Source organism: Dasypus novemcinctus, chromosome 4, assembly GCF_030445035.2.
Source record: "Dasypus novemcinctus isolate mDasNov1 chromosome 4, mDasNov1.1.hap2, whole genome shotgun sequence".
NCBI classification, from domain to species: Eukaryota; Metazoa; Chordata; class Mammalia; order Cingulata; family Dasypodidae; genus Dasypus; species Dasypus novemcinctus.
In genome coordinates this window covers 9,541,031-9,563,817 of record NC_080676.1, presented here as the reverse complement: position 1 = coordinate 9,563,817, position 22,787 = coordinate 9,541,031, and the positions used below count along the sequence as shown (strand labels likewise).

Here is a 22,787-nt window from a genome sequence, read left to right as displayed (position 1 = left end):
AAGGTATTCGATGTGTAAAAATTCATCAGCTGCACATTAAAGATTAGAGCAGTTTTTGCAATTAATGCCCTGTATATCATACTTCATTGAAAAAGAAAACAAAAATAGGAAAAGAAAAAGCATACAGGTAGCTCTGAGCAGGATTTCACTGTAATACAGGGAAAGCAAGTGTGTTTATTCACTCATAAACTCTTGTCCAGTGAACTTTTATTTCAGGGACCAGATAGTAAATTTTTAGGCTTTTCAGGTCATTCCACAACTAATGAGCTCTGCCCTTGGAGCTTGAAAGCAGCCAAAGGCAACACGTAAGTGGATGGGCATGACTCTGTTCCAATAAAACTTTAATTGTTTACAAAAACAGGCCAAAGGTGAAGGTGAGACTCGGCCTCTGGGTTGCAGCTCCCTGCTCTGGAACACTGCCTTGAGAACTGAAGGGCCCGCCGGGCTCCCCAGGGAGCAGTGCAGTGACCCATCAGTCACGTGGGGTTTGTTGGTGGTGGTGTGTGTGCGTGTGTGTGCGTGTGTGTATTTGAGGTACCAGGGCCAGGGATTGAACCCTGGAGACCTTGTATGCTGGAAGCCGGCGCCCAACCATCGAGCCACATCAGCGCCCCGAAGTTGTTGTTTTGTTTGTTTTTTTTCTGTTTGTTTGCTTGTTCTTTGTTTTTGGCTTTTTAGGAGACACCGGGGACCGAATCCCAGGCTTCCCGTGTGGGAAGCAGGCGCTCAACCGCTTGAGGCACATCCCTCCCAGTCTCGTGTTTCTGGAGAAGGACAGAGGACGGCATCCCGGCCGCTGTGTACCTGCAGTCAGGTGTGCTGCAAAGACGATGGGCCAGCCCCTCCCATGGCGGCCTCCGGAAGCCTTGTTTCACGACACCCTTTCGTTCTTAACCCTTTCCCAATGGCTGTCCCCCACCACCGGCCTTCACTGCCCACCCCAGGACGCCGCTTCTCCCGCAGGTTCCTGCAGTGCAGCGCGTTCATCCTGCAGTGCAGCGCGTTCATCCTCCTTCCTGCAGTGCAGCACGCTCATCCTCCTCCCCCGCCCCCCACCTCTGGTCTCCCTACTCGCCAGGCCCCTTCCAAACCACCTGCCGGGAAGTCCCCTCCTCCCTCGAGGGCTCTGCCTGATGACCAGGCACCATCTGCCCCTGCTCAGTGCTGGCATCTCTCAGTCTCTGGGCGTCCCCCCCCCCCCCCGACACCCTCACTGTCCTCCTCCTCACCCAGGGACTGTCACCATCCTGGGGTCTCCAATGCCTACAGGGTGGACCCATGCAGTGGCTTGGCCTCTCGGGTCCTGTAGCCCCTCCCCAGGGTGCCGGGACCCTCACCCCTTACTCTACCTGAGCCACTCCCTCCCTCCGGCACACTCAAGACAGCACCATCCCACGTGCCCTCTCCCCCCTTAGCATCTTAAGTCCACGCTGTCCCCTCCAAACCCAGCCCCTGTTCTTACAGCTCTCCCTCGCCCTCCAACGCCTTCCCCTCACCTCCATGGGACCCTTAAGCCTTTGATAGACAGCTTGAAGTTCTCCCCACCAGCCCCTGGGGCCTCCGCTGCCCTGGACGCCGTCGAGCTTCTCACCCGCTCACGAGCCTCTCCACCTTGCTTGCCCTCTGTCCAGCTCTCCTACGCGGCCCCAAGCTCCCCCGTCTGCCCCTCTGTGCCCGGCCCCACGTGCCCTGCTGGAGAACGACCCACACTCTCAGGCTGGCAGCCCAGACCCCACGGACTTCCCCCCGGCTGGGTCCCCGAGGCTGCCCGACGTTGTTCCTCCACGGTGCCCCGGCAGCTGGGGGGAAACCTCTCCCTTCTTCTCCAGCCTCACCCCTCCGCCCACACCGTCACCCTCCAGCCTCCTGCCACCACCTCCTCAGATACCCACGCGAGGCCCAGATCCCGCTCGACCCCCTTCCCGCCTTCATCCCAAGAGTCTCGCACATTCCTAGGGGCTCGTATCCACACACCCCTCCTGGCCATGCGTTCCTGCCTCAGTGGATCCTTCAGCCTTACTCCCGTCCCGTTGGCTACCCCTCCTCCCTCTTCCTTGCCAGCCCAGGCACACCCCTGAACGGCCCTCCATCGACTTCCCCATAAAACCATGCACATTGGGGAGCGTGGCAGATTTTCACTGAAGATTGGGAGGAATCAGTGGATGTAAAATCACAGAAAGGCAAACAGGCTAGAACTGAACGTGGGAACTCTGGTTCTTAAGTTCTTCAGCTCCTTTTGCCAGCGGGAGCCCCTCTCCGGCACAGTAGCTCTCCCACCCCCTCTTCTGCCCTCATCCCCAGCCCAGCCAACCCAGCGCCTCCCCCTTTCTTCTCGGGGCAGCTCGGCCCTCCCCAGCCCTGTGGCCACGGCACCCAGGCCTCCCTTTCCTTGGCTGAAGACCCCCTGCAGCTGGCTGAGCCAGGCACCTCCTGTGGGCCCAGCTCTTCCTCCTCCTTTCCTGGTCCCTGCCTGGAAGAGGGGCAAGGAGGGCAATTCCTTTCCCCTCCCACCTCTAGGGAGGGGAGGTGGAAGTGGGGAGGGGCCATACACTTTTGATTTTAAATGCCACTTTTTTTCTCGGTTCCACTGGCATCTGTGTTTCCTGCCCACCCCATGCCCTCCCTCAATGACAGGGGTGCCCCCGACCTGAGTCTGGAATTCTCACCCCTCCTGCCTGCTCGGGCCTCATGCCTCTGCTCTTCTGTCTGGATTTTACCTACTTTCTTCCTGGCTTCTTTTCATGTCCATTTACATGCTTTCAAATCTTTCTTAATCCTTGGGGAAGACCATTTTAAAAGCCTCTTTGAACCCATTTCCATCTCCAGCTACTACCCCACCTTGCCCTCTTTCACAGTCACCTTCTGGAAAAGTCTCTCCTCTCCTCTGAATGTTCTCCCAGCCTGGCTGCTCTCTCTCGACTCTCCCATCAGCTGGGCCCTGGCCGGGTGACGTCGCCGCCCTCCCCAGCCCCTGCCTCTCCACCTCCCTGCTGCGGTCGACCTGGGCCGCACCCTCCTTCTCCAGACCCGGTTCCTGGGGCTCCTGGAGCCCCACACCCCCCGACGTCCCCTGCAGCTCTGGCTGCACCTCCTTGGCTCTTCCTCAGCCCCTCCTCAGACTCCTCTCCCCACTCCCCATCCGGAACTGTTAGTGTCTGCAGGGCTCGCTCTTCTACACTCCTCTCGCTCATGCCCCCTTCCTCTGAGCAAGATGGGTGCTAACAACCATCTATTTCTCAAGCCAAACCACCCCCTGGAGTGTACTGGGCAGCTCTCTTTGGGGGAGACAGCTCCAGCAGAGACTGCAGGTTGCCTCCCTGCATCTGTTGTCCCCTTTCTACCTAGTAACAGATCCCCAATACTTAGCTGGGCACACAGCTGTCCACAGAAAGCAATACTTCCCAGCCTCCCTTGCAAGTCGTTGTGGCCACAAGGCTTGGTTCTGGCCAGTGAGATTCACGAGCAAGTTTCTGAGAAAGCTCCTGGAAGGAATCTCACTGACCTCGGGGTCCCATCCCTTTTCCCTTCCTCCCTGCCTTCTTTTGACTGCCTGGGATGAGAAGCAACACCTGACTCCAGCTGCTGTCTTGGGCCATGTGGTGACTTTAAAGATGGCAGCCACGTGTGGTGGGGCGAAAAGATGGGAGCTACCTGGGACCCTGATGACTTAGTAGAGCTCCCTGGACTTCTTATATACAAGAAAAGCCAGAACCGACCAACCAACCAGAGGATCCCTGTGTGTGTTAGCCACCGTTGAGTCTGTACTAGGCGCTGAAACTAATCCCGATGGCACCCCCTCCTGCCCGTTAACAATGAGATGGTGTCAGGGGCCAGGGAAGATGCAAGCCAAGCCTCCACATTCATTTTTTGGATCGGCTGCCTCAATCCCTTCCTCCCCCTCTTTCCCCAAAGACACTTCCAGCCACTTCTTCGTGGGGAGAAGGCTATGTGTGGAGCACAAGACAAGCAGGTATCCCCCGGCTTAATCGTTCATCATTGAGCACCTACTGTATGCCAGGCACCGTGCTGGGAGCCTCTCACCGTAAATTTGGGGAGTGTTGATTATGCCCGCTATCTGGGTGATGACACTGGGACTCAGGTGTGTGACTTGCCCAGGGAGCACATCTTGAAAGGAACGGACCTGGAACTGATCCCAGGTCTGTCTGACTCCAGATCCCTGCTCTTCCCCACCTCACCAATTATCCTACCCTGGATAAACATCGCCGTCACCTGGGAAGCTATTACACATTCCAGGGCTAAACCCCAGTCTACGTGGGCGGTTTGGGGGCTGGAGCCGGGGACTTGGTATCTTTTTTCCACAAATGCCCCAGGTGCCCCAGGTAATTCCGCGGCTCAGCAGGTTAGGATTGGCCCTGAGTCGTGTCTTGCTGACTCTCAGGGACAGGAGAAGCTGCTGCCTCCCCGGTTCAGCCGCTGCAGCCCTGCGCAGGGATTGGGCTGAGTAGGAGAGAAGAGTACTGATAAGCACAGCCTGCCAAGAGTGCCCGTGTCGAAAGCGTGGCCCTTTGCCATTCCTCCCCAATGCCAGTTCCCAGGACTGTTGCCCCAAGTTCTTCGTACGTTTGGCCACACCTGGCTGTTCTTCCCCTCGCCTGCACAAAGATGCCACGTACATGCTCCACGCAGAAGCTGCACCACGTCCGACCTCTTGAACATTTTCTAACCCGTTCCCACCCACGGGGTCCAGGTGAAGCTCCCGGCCTGGGGGAGGTCTGGCACGACCTCCCACTCTTGCCTCTGGCTGGTCTCCTACACGAAGCCCCTGGACCTCTTGCCCCCAATCTGGATCACCCTCTTGAGTCCCACCTTCCTCTCCAGATCCTACCCCAGCGGAAGCACCCCGTCCTCCATGGAGCTCACCTGGACTGGCCCAGCCTGCAGCCCTTCCTGGCCTGCTAGAATACTTGCTGTTCACCCCTCCCGCTCTGCTGTGTTGTGCAACTGTCCACACATTTTGGTCCTAATGACACCAGCAGAAGTTACGTCTCAAGGCCAGGGACTGGGTCTGCAGTGTCTCCTCCACTAAGTTGTCTTGAGAACCATTCTATCAGGCCCCTTTATTCTACTCTGAGTCCAAGAAACTAGACTGTGGTGATTTAATCATGTGCTGGTTAAGGTTTTATTTTATAGGAAAGGAGAGGAGATACATTTAATAGAGCATCTACAGTTTACTGGGTCTTTTACCTCGATTATTTCATTCGTGACAAAACTGTCTGTGTTAGGCTGTATTACCCATTTCACCATCAGGAAACAGGGATCCGTGGAAGTGAAGCCACCCGCCCAAGCTCACACAGCCAGTTAGTGACCGAGCAGGGGAGTGAGGTCTGGCCGTGGTGGTTTTAGTCTCTAAGCACGGGGTCCTCCTTTCTTTTCCTGCAGTGTTTGTCAATAGTCGCCAAACGGCAGCAGCTTGATGGTACAATCCAGTTCCTTCCACGGAACGTTGGAGGCGCTGAGCCTGTGGTCCCCACAGTCACCACCAGAGGGCAGGCAGGCGAAAGAAATGGCACATCCAAGGCCTCTTGGCCCCAAATGACTCGGGCACCTCCTCCCTAGGGCTAGGGAAGGCCACAGCAGCTCACCGATACTGATGTTTTAGTTATTCTAAGCATTATAGGGTCCCAAGCATTTTTTTTGAGGTACTTGGGGCCAGGGATTGAATCTCATATATGGGCCTCATATATGGGAAGCTGGCACTCAACCAGGGAGCCACGTTGGCTTCCCTCAGTTCTTTTTTTTTGCTTTTATTTTTGCTTGTTGTTTTTGTTTTCTCGCGAGGCACCAGGAACCGAACCCGGGACCTCCCATGTGGGAGGCGGGCACTCAGCCGCTTCAGCCACATCCGCTCCCCCAAGATTGTTCTTGAAATCTTTCTAATGTGTATTGAAGCATCATATCCTAAGCAGAACTTTCATCTTTGTAATTAATTAACAGGACCAGTATGGTTGGTTGAAAAAACAAAATCCCAGCTCCACAACTTCCTGGCTGGTGTAAGAGGAGAACCACCATCATGAATTACCTCCTGCATGCCAGGTTGCACACCTTATCTCATTTAATCCATACATCTTGGAGAGGTGCAGAGAGGCGCAGTGCCTTAAGTTTATAAAGTAGAGCCAGGATTTCAACCCCAATCTGTTCAAGCCTCTTTGAGTTTCAATAGCCTCACATGCTAAATTTGAAAAACCATAGTGATATTTATCCCAGGGTTGAACAAGATAATATATATGAAGTGTCTCGGAGAAGTCACAGAAGTAGAGGGCTATAGCAAGTGAAGTAACTGAAACAAGTACCCTGAGGTTTTCCGCCTGAGAAAAACATTTTACATGAGCTTGTCACATAGTGACTTCTGATGCAGGTGTGTGTGAGAAATTTTCTGGGAGAGACTTTCATAGCTTTCATCAGATTCTCAAAAATTTAGTATATAATAAAAAAAAAATCCAAGCAAACACTGTCCCTTTTCCCTCTACCCCACCTCTCCTGGTAAACTTTCTATTTCCGCAAATTTGCTATTTCTAGTAATCTCTTATTAAGAGATACCATAAAATTGTCCTTATGTGCACTGCTCATTTCCCTGAGCATACTATTTTCAAGCTTCTTCCGTGTTGCATGTCTCATAACTTCAATCTTTCTTACGGCTTAATAATATTCCATTGTATTTACATACCACATTTTGTTTGTCCTCTCATTTGTTGGCTGTTTCCAGTTTTTGGCTACTGTGAATAATGCTGCTAGAAACATTGCTGTTTGAGACCCTGTTTTCACTTTCTTCAGATAAATGCCTGGTAGTGGAATTGCCAGGTCAAATGTAATTTTACATTTAACTTTTTGAGGATCTGCCATGTAGCTTTCCACAGTGTCTGCACCATTTTACATTCTCACCAACAATACACTAGAGTTCTAGTATCTTCCCATCCTTTCGACACGTATTATATACATAAACATATATATAATAGTATCCTTGTGGGTGAGAAGTATTATCTCATTGTGATTTTTGAGTTGCATTTTCCTAATGGCTGATGATGTTGAGCATCTTTTCATGTGCTTATTTTGGCCATTTGTATATCTTCTTTGGTGAAATATCTATTCAAGTCCTTTGCCGATTTTTAAATTGTTGTTGCATTGTAAAAGTTCTTTATATACTAACATAGTGAACTCTAAAGCAAGTCTGCAAACAGTCTCTTCTTTGCAGCGCCAATGGCATTATAAATACAGCAGCAGGGGTTTTCATATCTTATTTAGAGAGAGAAACAGAGGGGAAGAGACATGGTTTTCATTAATTCTCATGCATCCAGATACCAGACAAGCATCGCTCGGCGCTGACTGGGCGTCATTCCTGAGCTGGGCACTGAAACACAGGGACGACGGGGATCCTGTCCCCACTGTCCAGGCGCTCAAAGTACAGGCAAAATCTCCCAGACCGGGCTTGTGCCCTCATTCCCCATGGCCTTCTGTGATGTTTCCACACCACCGCAAGAGAGCCAGTAGTGACCCCCAGGGGCCAGGAGTTTCCAGCTGCAGTGGCTTACTCACCTACTGGAGGCAGGTTAGTATAGGAAACGGGGAGGGCAGTTAGAGCAGAGCAGGAACCGTCACAGCTGAGGCCCAGCAAAGGACACGGCCAAGAGACCCCACCTGGAGCCCCCAGGGAAGGCGGCTGTGGGAAAACAAGGCCGAATGCTACAACGGAAAAGCCCGCAGGGACGCACATGGTCCCCTTTGAAAGCCCTGGGCTCAAAGAAGCCCCGCAGCCCTCCAACAGGAAGACTCGCCACTGGCTCCCTGCAAGCCGCCAGGCGCACCTGAGTGGTCTGTGGGTAAGCCAATGGGAAGGCAGGAAAGCAGCCAACCAGGGCGCAAGCAGCGAGCTCCGCCTCAACACGTGAGTGGTCTGTGGGTAAACCAATGGGAAGGCAGGAAAGCAGCCAACCAGGGCGCTAGCAGCAAGCTCCGCCTCAACACGTGAGTGGTCTGTGGGTAAGCCAATGGGAAGGCAGGAAAGCAGCCAACCAGGGCGCTAGCAGCAAGCTCCGCCTCAACACGTGAGTGGTCTGTGGGTAAACCAATGGGAAGGCAGGAAAGCAGCCAACCAGGGGCTAGCAGCGAGTTCCGCCTCACCCCGTGAGTGGTCTGTGGGTAAGCCAATGGGAAGGCAGGAAAGCAGCCAACCAGGGCGCTAGCAGCAAGCTCCGCCTCAACACGTGAGTGGTCTGTGGGTAAGCCAATGGGAAGGCAGGGAAGCAGCCAACCAGGGGCAAGCAGCGAGCTCCGCCTCAACATGGCGGGTGGGAAGGCGCTCAAATCTCCAACACGTACCCTCGCTTTTTCTTGTCTTTCGATAGACTCTTTGACTTGCTTCACTAACCTGGCGTGTCTTTGAATTCTTTCTCAGGAAGTAGCCGAGACCCTCGGACCCAGCTGTCGGCAACATGCTCCACTCAAAGTGGCCGACAGATCTGCTTCCCTGGAAAGCTTGCGATTCACATCCCCTGCTAGGCCTCGCGAGTGAGAAGGACGTGGGCAGATGGGTGTCCGGGCTGGAAGGCTGCTCCCGGGGTTCCCACAGGGGGAGGGCTGTGCCTGGGCAGGGTGTGCGCGCGTCTGCGGAGGCCACACTGCAGACAGCAGGAGCTCAGCCACCCAGGGCTCCCTCTGCTGACCCCTCGCCGGGTGGCGGGCAGGGGAGGGGGTCATGCCCCCGGGTGAACAGGGACCCAGGGCCACTCGCTTGCTAGACCCCCTTTCCCAGCCTCCTGGGCCATTCTGCAGCCCCAGCATTCCTCCCTGAGAGCAGATGGGGCCAGCAGCTGGTGGCCGGCCGCCTGCGCGTGGGACAAAAAAGTCCATCTGCAGATGGGCGGGCAGATCCCTGGAAGGGAGGCCTTCTCCTCCCCCCAACCCCGCCCCTGTGCCTGTGCCTCAATCTGAAAAGCCCACTGGTCTGCAAGGCACCCACCTGTCCCTCCTGCTACTTCCCTTTCTGCCCACCCCTGACCTCCCCACCTCCCCCAGCTCCCTTTCACCTCAGGGCTCCAGATTCCAGCCCCCAAGGGGGGAGGGGGCCCAAAGCCCTCTTCATAAATCATTGTTAGCACTGATGATTTGGTGTGGCCTGAGGCCCTCCGGTAACAAAGAGATCTTATCAGGCAGGACATTCCAAGGGTTTAGAGATTACCCTGGAGGGCAGAGGCCAGCGCTGGGGAAAGTTAATTCTTTACTACCCCACTGGATGGAGTGGGAGAGAAGGGGAGAAATGCCCTAGATCCTTACTTCCTCCCACCTTCCAGTCTTCCCCCAGTGCCCCCATTGGTAGGCCCTACACGGAGAGCAAGGGGACCTGGGAAGGTAGCCCCCAGCACTACAGAGGAAGGCAGGGGCAGGCCAGGGAGTGGGCGGGGGAGCAGTGGGCAGCTGGGCTCTCCTGGAGAGACTGCCCCAGGCCCAACCCCCACTAGCTGCTTCCTCGGACTTCCCATCCTCTCTCTTGGTTTCCAGGCTCTGCTTCTAAACCAGGTTTCTGCATTTTCCCTGAAATTTCTCTTCCTTGCTGGTTTGCTGACCTGGTTTTGTTTTGTTTTGTTAATTTTAAATTTTTATTTTTTAATTGTACTTTTTGGAAGATACATAGATCACAAAAAAGTTACATTAAAAGTTACACAAGGGTTCACAGCTAAGCTAGCAGGTTACATTAAAATATATAAGAGCACTGTGTATAGAGAATAAAGTTAGTAGAATGACAATGCAAAAAAATATATATATAAGAGGTTCCCACATACCCCACACCCCACCTCCCCACTCCTCCCACCTCAACCTCTTTCACCATTGTAGCTCATTCATTGCATTTGGTGAATACATTTTGGAGCACTGCTGCACCTCATGGATAGTAGTTTACATTGCAGTTTACACTCTCCCCTAAGTACATTCGGTGGGTTATGGCAGGATATATAATGTCCAGCAGCTATCCCTGTAATATCATTTAGGACAACTCCAAGTCTTGAAAATGCCCCCATATCACATCTCTTCTTCCCTCTTCCTGCCCTCTGCAACCCCCGGGCCACTTTCTCCAGATCAATGCTACAATTCTTCCATTACTAGTCACAATAGTTCTATAGTAGGATACCAGTAAATCCACTTTAATCTATATTTTATTCCTCCATCCTGTGGACCCTGGGATGGTGATGTTCACTCCACCTCTATATCCAGAGGGGGCTTAGATCCCACATGGTTGATGGATGCAGTTCTCCTGCTGGCACATGGACAGTCCAGAGATTGAAGTTTGAGTATACACAAACCCCAGCACCAACCACAGGTCCAGTAAAAGTGACAGAAGAGGCATGTGTAGAAAGGTCACATCTGAGTCCAACTCCATCACACTCAGGAACACAAACTCCAAAGTAGGGCCCAGTGGCAAAGCACTGAACTGCAGAGCCATCTGCCATGACCATAGAACCTGGGTGTCTCCGTAGCCCTCAGGAGCACCGTTACCTGGGGTTGTATCTACTTTGGCTGTCTCTGGGATCCTGCTGAGGTGTGCATAAGCACAACCCCTCCGATGACCTCCCGACTCTTTCTTGAAGACTCCTAGCCATATAAATTCCCCTGGTTTGGGGGCTGGTTCCTCAGACCGCCTTAGTGCTGCCTCCCAGCTTTCTCTTCACACCTGAGCCCTCAGGGCTTCTGCTGTCGCACAGCACGGCTCTGCCGCCCTTCCCGGGGCCAGGGTTCACAGCTAAGCTAGCAGGTGACGGCACTTCAGACCCGCTCGCCCCCGCAGGTGCTGAACCTGCACGACCACACACGGCGGCCCTGGTGCTTAAGATCCTGCCTCACGCCTTCCCAGCCCCCTGCTCAGACAAGGGCACCTTGAGGGCAATGTCACTCCCCTCTGAGTCCCCAGGGCCAGGAGCAGGGCCTGGCAGTCAGCGGGATGACTGGGTGGACCCACCCCATGTCCTTCTGTCCAATGGCCGAGGTGGGGAAAGGAAATCCAATGGCTACAGTGCACAGCCAGCCTGGTGGTGCCAGGGCCAAACCGGTTTCAGTGTGGTGTCAACTTCCTCCCAGCTTGCTCCCTGAGTACCTCAACTGTTCCATTTATGCCCTCAGGTCCAGGCAAAGGGCTTGAGACCAGGGGCAGGGGAGGGGAGCAGTGGGTTTTCCAGGGCCTTCTACTCAAAGAAAGATCTGCTTCCCACAGCACAAGGAGAGACAAAGGGACAGACACTGTCATGCAGCAGTTATAATCAGGGTGGGGAGACCCTAGATTTATCAAGAGAACAAATAGTGAACAATGCAAATGCGCAGATCATTTTAGGGCCAGACTTCCCAGACTGACTGAGCGTTTCTACTGCCTCAGGGCCTGTGGAGCCTGGGGTGAGCCTGAACCACCTGCTGTAAGCTCATGGGTTCTTTGAAGTTCCTGTTTCATCTTAAAAATTCGTGAGAATTTGGCACTCCATTTCAGGGCCTATTTTAACATAACATCGATGTGTTAAATTACTTTTCAGAGTAAAACGAAAGCTGCAGAAAGAAGCCCGAGCTTACCGTGACTTTGTCTACTTGTTGGCACGCTCCTGAGAGGAGACAGCTGTTGCTTTTCCTGCCTTGCCTCTGTCTCCTCTCTGGTCCCAGGGCCTCAGTTTCTCTTTGGGAACCACTCTGCCCCGCTTGCTGTCTACATACTCCGTCCTCTGTCTTGGGGCAGACCTGTAACTCAGGGTAATGCCCTCAGACTTCAGGAATGGGCATGTGGCCCCGGTTGGACCCATGAGCATCAGCCCTGCCAGGGGTTTCTGTTGCTGCTATTGGGACAGAGAAGTCTAGTTCCGCTGGCATGACCAAACTGCTAGGATGGAGCGCAGAGCTTCAGGGCACCAAGACGAGTCAAACTGCCTGAGAATCAGCCAAACCAACAGAAAGCAAAGCTGAAAGATGGAAAGAGGCAAAGGCTCAAGGATATCATTTAAGTTGCTGGATCTAGCTGTACCTGAAACCATGTAACTTTTTTGGTTAAGTTGGTTGCATTAAGTTTCTTTTACTTGTAACCCAATTGTGTATTATTACAATTGTGTATCCCTAAGTGGACATATCCCCCAGTTTGGAGGCACAGACTTAATGGAAAGAATTTTGAAGCTTTGGCCTGAACATCAGAATACTGAATTTGGGTCCTACTTGCTGTATATGATTTTAGGAGTTGGACAAAATTATTTCCAAGGTCTTTTTTTCCAATTCTAAGAGGCTCTACTTAAAGATCTTGAAGAAATTGAAGGAAAAGGAAATCTTACCCATAACCTGAGGGTAGGATTTCTGAGCTGCATCTCTGGAGAGTCTGACCCTGTGTCTACCTTATTTTTAATGCATTGTCCAGGCGATCCTGACACATGGCTAGGTTTGGGAGCCACACCACGTCTTAGATTCTTCCTAAAGCAGATATTTTTTGTTTTGTTTTTGTTTTTGTTTTTTTAAAGATTTATTTTTTATTTATTTCTCCCCCCCTCCCCTCCCCCAGTTGTCTGCTCTCTGTGTCCATTCACGGTGTGTTCTGTGTCTGCTTCTATCCTTATCAGCGGCACTGGGAATCTGTGTTTCTTTTTGTTGCGTCATCTTGCTGTGTCAGCTCTCCGTGTGTGCGGTGCCATTCCTGGGCAGGCTGCACTTTCTTTCGCGCTCTCCTTACGGGGCGCGCTCCTTGCGCGTGGGGCTCCCCTATGCGGGGGACACCCCTTCGTGGCACGGCACTCCTTGCCCGCATCAGCACTCCTAAGGCAGACATTTAAAGAGACATCCAACAAGATTTTATTAGGCACCTGCTGTGTGTCGATGGTGCCTTCCACTGACAATGCTTCCTTGTTGGGTGGGGAGGCGGCCTCCGTCCTCATGTCCGGCTCTCTGTAAAATCCCAAAGCTGGCTCTGAGGGAGAACATACGGCACTGGCAACACACATCCTCCGGTCATGGAACTGCTTCGTAAATGGCATTTAACACTTCTCCTGATGAACAAGCTGTACACTGTCCAGTTGGTTCATTTATAAACAGCAAGCGGATGAACGTGTATGTTTGTGTCGCCGTCGCTGCCGACGTCTCATTTAAAACCTTAATGAGGCCACGCCACGGCAACCGTAACTCGCACGGTACTAGAATTCAAATGGCTTATTATCAAGATAAACATTTATTATATTAAGGTATGCAATATTAGTGTCATATTTTATCCATGGTTACTTGTAGCATAGTTCAGCTCGGGGCCAACACCATATTGAATTATTTAAAGCCGTTTCTCCCCGGGTTATTAAAAAGTTCAGTAAAATATATATTAGTGTATAAAAATTTAATGCATAGTTCACATTGCAGTGTTTTCAAGCTCTTGGCCTTTGGAAGAGGAAAGCCAGGGAAACAGGGCTCCAAGCAGACCGTATTTTCGAGAGAGTGTTCACTTTGCTACAAAGCACAACATGCACTTTGTCTTGGCACTGAGTTCCAGCCCTGCAAGGCTCCCCTGACACAGGCCACAGCCAAGGAGACCAGGACAAGGTGAGAGCCGCACTCAGGGCTCTGGGGGGCCTTCGGGTCTCCAACCTCATCGGCTGACCCCTGCTGACGTGTGCACGGGGAGGGGGCCCACCACTCCCCTCTGCTCTCCGAGACCCTGTGTGGCAGGGGCTCTTAGCCTTTTCTGTTCCCTGGACCCCTTTGCCAGTCAGGGGCAAACCACCGGCCCCTTCTCAGCATGCAGCGGCAGGGAGTTTTATGACACACCCGCACCAACACTTCCCCACAAGAATAACGTTTTTCCGAATTGTCACTTCAAGCTCAGGGACCCCCTGAAATCTTTCTGTGGACCTGAGGACCCCTGGTGAAGAAGCCCTGCTGTAGGGACAGGGCCGGGCAGGTGGGCAGTCACTCGAGGGCTTCCCTGGACTGTCATGTACCCATTTCGTGTGTGTTCAGCTCACCTTCCCTGGAAGGGCCAGCTGGGGCTGGGGGGTATGGCTTGCAAAGCTGGGTCACGGTGGAGAACTCGTCAACTGCGGGGCCTACGACCATCCGCCCACAGCACGGCGCAGGAAAGTAATGCCCTGGGAGCAGCCTCAGCCAGTGATGGGTGAGCTGTGGGCAGATTCACCAGCTGATGGCCCCCCGGGGCCCCCAGAGGTCCACGGGCGGCGGAACCCCGGTGCCCGCAGGAGTAGCCTGCTCGCTGCCTCGCCCTGCTTTGGCCTGCTTTCCTTCCCGCTCCCTTCCCCACGCCCCTCCCCACTGCCTCCTGGGGCCACCTCCCAGGTGACACCCAAGCCCTGGTCTCAGGATCTGCTTTTGGAGACCCCAGCCGCGGGGATCTGGGCTGGGAGCTCAGCTTCGGCCTCAGCCTCGCCTGGCGTACCTGTGCGCCCGCGTCTCGTCCGTTCCCTGCACCTGCTCCCCAGGCCTGGGCTTCCCAGACCGGTCGGCCACACCCTCCGGCAGAGGGGACGCCTCACTCCGCTCCCTTAATGTAGCTGGCTCAGCGGGGTGAGGCGTTCATTTTAGAGGAGGTGATGAAGGTTCGGGACTTAGCATTCCTGCCTGGCACATGGTTCGCGTTCAATTAAGGCCGGATATTATTTTAATTTTCATATTTATTGGAGCTTTGCACTTGCTCTTGCTCGGCTCTCCTCTTCCCACCCCCATTGCTAGCCGTGCTCCCCAGCCGTTCTCCGTGTCCACTCGCTCCCACGTCTGCAGGTGGAGGTGAGCGTGGAGGGGTCTTGGATGGCGCCAGGTTGGGAGTAGTGGTGGCTTCCTGGGTGCACACAGAGAGAAGACAGTTGGAGACAGTTGGAGCCACCTGGGCGGGCAGTTCGGCTCCACTGCCCTCTGGCTCTGAGCCTTGGCCAAATTTTTAAGCCTCCATTTTGTTACCAGAACATGGAGCGACTAATAAGCCTCCACGTGGAGATACTAAGAAGAATAAATGGGTGATTGGGTACAACATGCCAGGTCCCTGGTTGGTGGTCCACAAATAGACCTTTACACTGGAACTCCTGAGGAAATGGTAAGGCAGTGACCCAGGATTGCTGATCGCCTGCCTGCCCTCAACGCTGGAGGGAGGGGCAGTGAGGAAATACGGGGCAGAAGGAGGCGGGGGCCAGCCACTCCGCCCCTGGGAAGCTGGCCTCAGCCGGCACGAGCAGGCATTGTCTGTCGTAGGGATTGCCTTTCCCGCAGCCCTGGACTCTGGCGGCTCCACCCCTGCCTCCTACTGCGGCTGCTCACAGGGCGGGGTGGCGTGGAGTAAAGACCCGTCGCTGCTCCACCACTTACTAGCTGTGCGACCTTGGGCAAGCTGTTGAACCTCTCCAGGTCTTTGCCTCTTAATATTCGGTTACTGTGATGGATTGTTGCGAAGATTAAATGAGATATTGCACATGAAGCGTTTAGAACCATGCTTGGGGCACAGTAAGTGCTCCTCAAATGTTAGACTTTACTGTTATCCTTGCCATCAGCACCAGCACCCCCCCCCCCCGCCCCCGCCCCCAGCTCTTGGCCTGGAGCTAGCAGACATTCGGAGGTGACCGCTCAGGGTGGCTCCAGGGCAGTTGAGGATTCTGCCTGAACTGGAAACCACTGGTTCCTAATGGTCAACAGCCACGCCTCCCCACACCTGTCCCACCCTGAACTTCGGGGATGGGGGCGTTTCTGTTATTCTTTTCTTAAAGACTTATTTATTTATTTATCCCCCCCCCACCCCAGTTGTCTGCTCTCTGTGTCCATTTGCTGTGTGTTCTTCCGTGTCTGCTTGTATCCTTGTCGGTGGCACTGGGTATCTGTGTCTCTTTTTGTTGCATCATCTTGCTGTGTCAGCTCTCCGTGTGTGCAGCGCCATTCCTGGGTAGGCTGCACTTTCTTTCGCGCTGAGCAGCTCTCCTTACGGGGCGCACTCCTTGAGCGTGGGGCTCCCCTATGTGGGGGACACCCCTACGCATCAGTTCCTTGCGCGCATCAGCACCGCGCGTGGGCCAGCTCACCACACAGGTCAGGAGGCCCTGGATTTGAACCGCGGACCTCCCATGTGGTAGGCGGACCCTCTATCCATTGGGCCAAATCTGCTCCCCAAGAATCTTTTGTCAACGTAATACTTGGTACATTTGGCTCTATTTGGTCTGAAGTGGCCCAAGGATTTCCTGGTGGGAGTGGGTGCATGAAATAAAGCTTTTTCAAGAGAGAGAAGAAACTGGGGGGAGGTTTCTCATCATCCTGCAGCACGAAGTATGAGTCACATTTGTTGTTTCTCAGCCACCTAGCAAGAGAACCCTCTTCCTGCTGACGGGAATCCTCTGGGGGTGCTTCGTATGCAGGGCAAGGGCTCTGCCTCCAGCCTCAGAGTGTGAAAGCATTTGATCCCCTCTTCCATTGCTTCTGGAAGCCACGGCCTGAACCTACCACTAGGCTCAACCAACTGGCTAGCCCCAGTACTGTTGTAGCAGTTGTGAGAGGTTAAATTATTTCCGTATAGAAAGGCCAGGACTCAGGAATGATTTTGAGAAGGAAAAATGGTTTAGGGAAACGAACTTGGCCCAGTGGTTAGGGCGTCCGTCTACCACATGGGAGGTCCCCGGTTCAAACCCCGGGCCTCCTTGACCCATGTGGAGCTGGCCCATGTGCAGTGCTGATGCGCGCAAGGAGTGCCCTGCCACGCAGGGGTGTCCCCCGTGTAGGGGAGCCCCACGCGCAAGGAGTGCGCCCCGTAAGGAGAGCCGCCCAGCACGAAAGAAAGTGCAGCCTGCCCAGGAATGGTGCCGCCCACACTTCCCGTGCCGCTGACAACAACAGAAGTGGACAAAGAAACAAGACGCAGCAAATAGACACAGAGAACAGACAACCGGGGGAGGGGGGGAATTAAATAAATAAATAAATCTTTAAAAAAAAAGAAAAGAAAAGAAAAATGGTTTATTGACGGCCGGCTGGACTCGGGAGCCTTCTGTTGCAAACCCGAGCCCGGAATAAGAATTCTGAGTTCCTTTTATACAGAAGAAGGGCTAAATCGTTCTTTTGTTTCAGTTCTCAATAGGCTTGACTTAGCATATATCTTCCACATCCTAGGTAAGATTTAGCATGGACTTCATACATTCTAGATAAGCTTTTAGCACATTTGGTTTGCATTTCCCCTGAATATTTAAAGTTTATAGCTTGTTTGCATTGATAAACTGTTTCCTGGGACTGAGTCGTTGCCATGGTCAGCAAGGGCAGGACTGCAGCCTCTCACCATCCCACACCCACAAGTCAGGACAGGCAGCTTAGGTTAAGGTTATCTCCGAAGAGACAAAGAGCCTCCCACCCATAGCCCACATCAGGAAGAGCAGGGTTGGTGATGGCAGTACCAGTGCTGATGGCCGGTGGCCCAGTGTCAGGGGGAGTGGTGACCGTGGGGGGAACTGGAGGGCAGTAGTAGGGGGCGCAGGCTTAGGAGAGGTATGACTGGCGGCATGTTAGCGCGGTGTTGGGGTGGCAGGTTGGATTATGTGTCCATGAAAAAAGCACACGCCCTTAAGCCGTGGCTGGGGGCGTGACCGCACCGTAAACAGGACCTTTCAAAGATGCTGTTTTTGGTTATGATGAAGCCCGGCTGAACGAGGTGAAGCTTAATCCTGCTGCTGGAGCTGGATGCAGAGACAGCTCCAGGCAGCGGGATTCTCTGCGAGCCGGGTGGAATGCCACCAGCCCACGAGGAAGCCGGGGGCCAGTCGATTCCCGCTGCTAGGCCAGCCCGGGTAGTACTGGCTTTAGCAGCGGCGACACGGAGGCGGTCCGTGGCAGCGATGTTGGTCTCCGTGGCAGCTGTTCCTGTGGATGAGCTGGGCAGTGCTTCCCACTGTCTGCCCTTCTGTAGTCCCAGCCCACTTTTCAAACATTTTTTCCCAGCCTTTCCATCAATTCTGTGATCTGCTTCACCTCCTGCCAACAAATTCCTTTTTATGGCCATCCCTAGGATCGGTTCTGCTGAGTGCAACCAAGAACCATAATCTTCCTTTCTAGACCTTGGCCTTATTTTAACCTCACAATTGAATCTGAGGAATGTGCCAGAGTCCCTTTGCCCTAACCTGCTGCGCCAAGCTGCCTCTTCCTCTCCTGGTGCCAAGAAGTGTAATTAGCAAGCATTTCTCCAAAGATCGGTCTTGTGAAAAGCAGGTCAGAAGCAAGTATGTCAGCTCTTTATTGTTTACCAGTGACCTAGTGACTGAGGGAACCTTGCCAAGTGGGGCTCCTGGGGGCCGAATCACCCAACAGGAGACAAAGCCTGTGTTTAGGAACTTCAAAGAAGCGAGACAGAATTTTTTGGGGGGAAAGAAGTTGATAGTTGATCCTTTTAAATGGAAGCATAAGAAGATTTGGAGTTCTGTGGACTTTTAAAAATCTTTATGTACCAGTTTAGTGCTTGATTTTGAGTAACATGTTCCCTTTTACTATGGAGAGGGACCTTTCCAAATAATGCAGATGGAATTAGACATTTTAAACAGGCACACCATTTCTTAAGGACTTGGCTTCTTATAATAAAGGAAAGTTATATTTTCTCGAAAAGTTACTCTAGTCTGGCTGGCAGACGCTTGGTTCCTTGCTTTGGTTAGGGTGCGGGCTTGGGAATAGATGCTATTCCTACTCCCCCCCACTGCCCCCCCAAAATTCTCCTGCACCCGGTGCTGGTTGAGCTCCCTCAACAAGCATTTTCCCGGCAGCTATTGAGGGGTAGACGAGAAGGCGACACCGTACCTGCCTCGAAGCGCTCCCAGCCCAGATGAGGAGACAGAGGAGCAGGATATCCCGCGATTTTGCCTGGGGTTGAGACACACACCGGGGACCCAGGTCAGCATGGCTGGGGGCCGCGGGGACGTGGTGGAGGAGGTCTCTGGGCGCAGGGCGCCTCCGCTGTGCAGGAGGAAGCCGCAGAGTTGGCCGAGGCGACGGGGAACACAGCAGTTCTGTGCGGTTCAAGTGCAAGTTGGGAGTTTCAGGACTTGAAACTAAAGAAGTAAGCGAAGGCCAGGTCGTGGCGGCCGGTAGGCGGGATGACCCTGTAATTCCTCATCCAAATCAGGGTACTTTTTCTTTTTTTTTAGAAATGTAAGTTTTTTAAAAAAAGACTTATTTATTTATTTCTCTCCCCTCCCCGCCCCCACCCTGGTTGTCTGCTCTCTGCGTCCACCTCTGCACCTTCTTCATCCACTTCTGTTGTCAGCAGCACGGGAATCCGTGTCTCTTTTTGTTGCGTCATCTGCTGTGTCAGCTCTCCGTGTGTGTGGCACCATTCCTGGGCAGGCTGCACTTTCTTTCGTGCTGGGAGGCTCTCCTTACGGGATGCACTCCTTGCGCATGGGACTCCGTGGGACTCCCCTAAGTGGGGACACCCCTGCGTGACACGGCACTCCTTGCGCACATCAGCACTGTGCGTGGGCCAGCTCAACACGGGTCAAGGAGGCCCGGGGTTTGAACTGTGGACCTCCCATGTGGTAGGCGGACGCCCTAACCACTGGGCCAAGTCCACTGCCAGGACAATTTTTCTTAAGTTAAACATCTTACTTTGAGATAATTGTAGATTCACCTGCAGATGTAAGAAATAATAGAGATCAGATGCCCCCTTATCCTGTTTCCTCCACAGGTACTATTTTGCAACACTGTGGTACAATGCCACAAGCAGGGTGTTGACCTAGAGGCAGATTTCCATCAGCACAGGGGCCCCTCACACTGTCCTTTCAGCGCACCCCTCCCTCCCACCTACCCCCTTCCAACCCCAGGCAACCATTAATCAGTTTCCTACTTCTATAATTTTGTCATTCCAAGAGTGTTACGTAAATGACAACATACAGTAGGTAGCCTTTTGGAATTGGCTCTTTTCACTTAAGGTTATTTTCCGGAGACTCCTCCAGGTCAGTGGTGTGTTCCCTTTTGCTGCTGGGTGGTGGTCCACAGTGTGGATGGACCACGGGTGTTTACCCAGTCAACGTTGTGGGACGGTTGGGTTATTTCCAGTTTGGGGATATTATGAGTAAAGCAGCCCAGAATATTCATGTGCAGGTTTTTGTGTGACTGTCAGGTTTCATTTCTCTGAGATAAAGCCCAGGAGTGCAATTACTAGGTCATATGGTAGTTAATTCCGTTTATTCACCACCCAGCAGACTGCTGGCACATTCTGCTCTTACAGAGGGGAGGATGAACCGTCTTTCCGTGAACCCTCTAAAGCCTCATGGCACAGGATGGCAATCCCTCAACAATCAGCCAGGGACAGGAGACAATCCACGGGAAAACGTCTCACGATGTTCCGAGCTTGCAAAGGAGCAAACACTGGCAAGAAGGAAGGTAGAAATGTGATTTGCTAACGGGTAGGAAATTTTGCAATCCAACCCGGACATGCATATATATGTATCTTTATTTCTCCATAACAGGTAGGAAATTTTGCAATCCCAACCCAGACATGCAAATACATATATCTTTATTTCTCCATCACTGGACCCAGGTGGCTCTTGAACCCCCTTTTCAAGCAAAGAGCTAAATTTGCTGATCGAACACAACTGAGGGCTGATTTTATCTATGGCAGGTGAGTATAAACGCAGCGGATTCAAGATTCTTGCACTTCCTCTTCGGTTGCTTTTCTCCGCTCGCCGGCAGGGGTGACTTAGTGGAGGGGAAACCATCTGGGGGTTCCTGCACGGGGAGGTCAGCGGCCCCTGCCTGCGCTGCCCTGCCCGCGGGGTGGCTTCTCCGCCTGTCTCTGTGCCCAGCCCGGCTTGATGGCCACGACGCACCGATGCGTCCTCTGCGGTCTCACCCAGGCCTCCTCTGGGCCCCTGCCCTCTCAAGCCTCACCTTGGGTGCTCAGGGAGTCTTGGGTATTTTCAGCTCCCTTCAATGGCCCAGAAGCCCGCCCTAGACTCCCCCCACCACGTGGAGTGCAGCCTCAGCGTGTGTTGAGACGACCCCAGCGACTCGCAGGAGCGCTTAGCTAACCTGGTAAATGGCACCGCCTCATTCGTTTTCTTGTGTTTCTCATTTGACTCATTTATTTTCATCATTCTTTCCTAAGCAGGATATAATTCAGCTTTACTGATCACAGTTGGTTATCACTACTCAATTTTGTGATTCAAATCCTTTTTAACATTGCTTTTTTAAAAAATGTTTGTTTTGAAATAATTTCAAATTTACAGGTCAGGTACTTCCTCCCTCCCTCCCTGCCTCCTTCCTTCCTTCTCTCCCTCCCTCCTTCCTTTCCTTTCATCTATATATCTCTGATTTATTTTTTATTAGAGGAGCTGTAGGTAGGCTTATAGAAAAATCATGCAGAAAATACAGAGTTCCGTATACCTCTCTTCACACACATTATTATTAACATTTTTCATTTCACTGATTGATGTTTGAATGTTAAATCAAAATTTCATTTTTGAGATAAACTCATTACTATTTGATTTGTTGTTGAGTTAGATTTGCTAATATTTTGATAAGAACTTTCAGGTTTGTATTTGTGAGGGTTTATGAGGCTAATAACTTCCTTTTCTTATCTTCTCTGTGGTTTTGATACCAGGGCTAGGCTAGATTCATTAAATGAGAATTTCCTCCTCTTCTATTTTATTTTAAAAATTGTGTAAGATTGGTGTTCTTTTTTTTCCCCTTAAACTTTTGATTCAGTTAATCAGTGAAATCATCTGGACCAGAAGCTTTCTTTTGGGGAAGTTTTAAAATTATGAATTCAATTAATATAACAGATATATGGTTACTCATATTTTCTCTTTTTTTCTTCTATCAGTTTGGTAAGCTGTCTTCCAAGAAATTTGTCCTTCATCTAGATTGTAGAGTTTATTGGTATATGGCTCTTCATACTCTAAATATCATTTTAATGCCTAGAGGTTCTGTCGTTGTAGTAGCAGAGAGAAGTCAGATGTACTCAGTATTGAAGGCCAGCAAGCAAGAATTCTGAAAAGGAAGATGATTCATTTTGACTGGCAGGACTCGGTGGACTCTTGTCCTAATAAAAACTGAGCCCTGAATAGAGTTTTTGGGTCCCTTTTATACAGAGGATATAAGAGTGGGGAGCCAAACGGTGCTCGTATGGAAAAGGACTTTTTGTTAGTTTCTTCAAGTGTTTTATCTGAGTATTTGATAGGTTATTTTCTCCAGGTAAGCTTGATTTAACACATATCCCCCACATTCTAGGTAAGCTTTTAGCACGAAACCGCCACATTCCAGGTAAGCCTGACACATTTGGCTTGCGTCCTCCCTGAATATCCGAAGCCTGTAGAGTTTATGCTTCTCAATTGGTTTTCTAGGCATATTTGGATATAGAATAAGTTTGAATTTATGCACAGGCTATATTATAGGTGAGGTCCCCTTTTTCATTTGAGGCATTGCCAATTTGTATTTTCTTTTTATTAGTCTTAATAAAGTTTTGTTAATTTTAGTAATCTTTTCCAAGAAACAAATTTTGCTTTGTTAACAGTCTCTATAGTTTTTTTTTTTTTTTAATTTTTAAATTTGATTTGTATTATTTTCTTCCTTCTTTCTTTGGGTTTACTTTTTTTTTTTTTTTTTTTTTTTTAGGATATTTAGATTACATAAATGTTACATAAAAAATATAGGGGATTTCCATATGCCCTGCTCCCCACAATCACCACATTTACCCCCTGTAGTAACATCCTTCTTTAGTGTGGTACATTCATTGCAATTGATGAACGAATTTTGGAGCATTGCCACTAAGTGTGGATTATAGTTGACATTGTAGTTTATACTCTCTCCCACCCAATTTTGTAGGT

The 22,787-nt window shown here is 51.7% G+C and overlaps 1 long non-coding RNA gene across 2 annotated transcripts in view; it reads left to right on the top strand.

Annotated features, from left to right (window-relative positions):
- LOC101436566 (uncharacterized) overlaps positions 1 to 7,180 on the top strand; it is a 35,339-nt gene extending 28,159 nt beyond the window's left edge. For both annotated transcript variants that reach the window (XR_011648566.1, XR_009185418.2), the window contains exon 5: positions 679 to 7,180. This is a non-coding gene — a long non-coding RNA (uncharacterized lncRNA). The remainder of the gene's footprint in view (positions 1 to 678) is intronic.
- Positions 7,181 to 22,787: the final 15,607 nt, after the last annotated feature.